Source organism: Mastigoproctus giganteus, chromosome 12, assembly GCF_048544385.1.
Source record: "Mastigoproctus giganteus isolate SK-2022 chromosome 12, ASM4854438v1, whole genome shotgun sequence".
In the NCBI taxonomy this organism is placed as follows: Eukaryota; Metazoa; Arthropoda; class Arachnida; order Uropygi; family Thelyphonidae; genus Mastigoproctus; species Mastigoproctus giganteus.
Genome location: NC_143586.1, coordinates 91,632,285 through 91,634,755, shown reverse-complemented (window position 1 = coordinate 91,634,755; position 2,471 = coordinate 91,632,285). Strand labels below are relative to the sequence as shown.

The window sequence follows — 2,471 nt, the reverse complement described above, 5'->3', positions numbered from 1 at the left end:
GTGGCGAGGTAAAATTCGAAGTTGTGGCTCTGCTTAGAATATCTATTTTTTGGTTAAAGAATTGGTGATTTAAAGCAACCACTAATACAATCACTCATTAATACGACATCTCATTTCACGTAGCAGCGAGTTCTTAACTGACCACATTTTGTAATTCTAGACTATAATATTTTTTTATACGATCACTATTTTTGTTCCGTCGATTAATGAATTAATCCTCCCTCCCTCCTTTTTTTTTCAGCGTTTTTGGATTATTTTGTAACGTAAATATCTACCTGAATCAGTTGGTTATGTAAATACTTTCATGATTAAAGATGTGTTGGTTCTTTCGAATTCTGTTTCAAGTTCTTTCAGTTTCTGGTTCGTTTCCTTCTAATTTGAATCTAATGTTTAGATGTCTTATTAATCCAGCACTTGAACTTCGACCATAATAATAATACATCGTGAAAATTTTCAGATTGAACAGTAATTGCTTTTGCTGGCAATTTGTTGCCATGGTAACCGTCTGTCTCAAAGTCTTTTTCAGCTTTTTACTACAGTGAGAGCTGTTTATTTGGTGTACGATGGAATTTCTTTGACGTATTTTAATACGTCAAAATTACCCCTTTTTAATGACGTTACTTTGTGTTTTTTGGATTAATGCAAAATTGTTCAGGAGCGATTATTTTATTTACTTTTTTTCCATTTCCTCGACATGCAAACAAACTTATAATACATGTAATTTACAGACAAGACATATTGATTTCATTGTTTTACGTTATTTCAGTGTCCCAATTTTAATTAAACAAATTCACCAAACCTCATTTCAAGGAGAGAGAGAAAAAAAGGGAAACTTACTATTCATATTTCTTCTGAGAAATTATAAAATAAGTTAATGAGTGGGCCAGTGGCGCAACGGATAACGCGTCTGACTACGGATCAGAAGATTCCAGGTTCGAATCCTGGCTGGCTCGGTATGATTTTCTTTTCAATTTAATTGTTTATTTTTATCTTCAATATATTTTTAATTTATTTCTATATTTATTATATATCAATTATTTATATACCTGTCTTTAATTTATTTTGTCTTTATTTTATTTTATCTTTACATTTAATCTTTTATCTTTAAATTTTATATTTTTAACTTAAATTAATTGGTGTGACTTTTAACATTGCTTCAAGAGTTTATTTGCTATACTTTTTAAATTTCTATTTAAAAGTAATGTAGCTAGTCTAGCCACATCAGATTTTTTTTGGAATCTACTACAAATACGCAAATATTTCTCAATGTATTTCACATGGGATGTGTCTAGCGTTGATCCCAAGTCAAGCAAGTACAAGATTCATACAAAATCAAGACATAATTTTGTTAATTTGTGGCAATTATCGTAATAAATAGAAACACCCGTACATTTTACATCTAACGTTATTGAAGTGCAAGGAGCTGTAAAAAGGCATCAACTCGAACTGCTTGCTCGTGCAGTACTTATTGACATCGTATCGCACTCTTTTTGCGTCTAAATTAATGAGGGCAAATAGAAGAATTTTATAATTTTTTTTAAAATTTCGCGATTCAGTTGAGCACAGTTCGAGCTCACGTCACTGCTAAATACAATGATGAGCATATTCATTGTCAAAATGACACATCACACTGACTGTGTGGTGTGTCAGAGTATTAAAAAAAAATTCTTCTTCTAAAATGATTACGCGTGAATGATGGTAATCGTGCTGATATAAAAGTAATTTAAAATATTAATAATAATAATGAGAAACATAAGCAGAATTGAACCTACAGATCTTACCTCCGGTAGCCGAAGCAAGAATCTGTCTTGATTATCTCCCATCATTGGGTTGATCTCTTTAATATCAGCGACATCAATGATATTGGCTATCATTTGAGCCATAATACGAATTACAATATGAAAGCCTGGGCCAAGGTTTTTGTTGTTTATTGTTATGCATAATCTCCACAGTGGCATGTATGCAATAAAGAGTTCTAATAAATGCTCATATTTGCCATACAAAATAGACATGGAGTAGATAAAGGGGTTGTCAGCCACTCTGTTCATTCAAAGTAATTCTGGCATGTTGAGGTCCTACAAGATACTAAGATTTAGATTTCTAATAATCTGACCAGGAAGTGCATAATATTAAAAGAAAGAAACGTCTCTAAACATGTACAGTATATGGAAAATGCTATCACCTTTTCTTATAAGCCTGCTTTCTTGGAATTATCTAAATTGAAATCTAGAATTCATCTAAAATTCTCTAGAGATTTGGCAGCGATAATGGCAGGAATGAAAGCGTTTCATTGTGGGCTAACAGCATCTAACTTCCAACTTTGTACCGAAGAAAAGAAATGGCTTTGAAAATTTACGACGGTCGTTAGGTATGCTAATGGCTGAAGGTTTATACTGGCCGCCAACTGCTGGGTGCAGCTTTGACACCGGAACGTTGTTCCAAAGCAATTAGCACTAACGATCAGCACTTTC

At 32.6% G+C, this 2,471-nt stretch overlaps 1 non-coding gene across 1 annotated transcript; it reads left to right on the top strand.

Moving 5' to 3' along the window:
- The first annotated feature begins 880 nt into the window (after positions 1–880).
- TRNAR-ACG (transfer RNA arginine (anticodon ACG)) lies at positions 881–953 on the top strand. The gene has a single exon. It is a non-coding gene; the product is annotated as a tRNA-Arg (tRNA).
- The last annotated feature ends 1,518 nt before the right edge of the window (positions 954–2,471 follow it).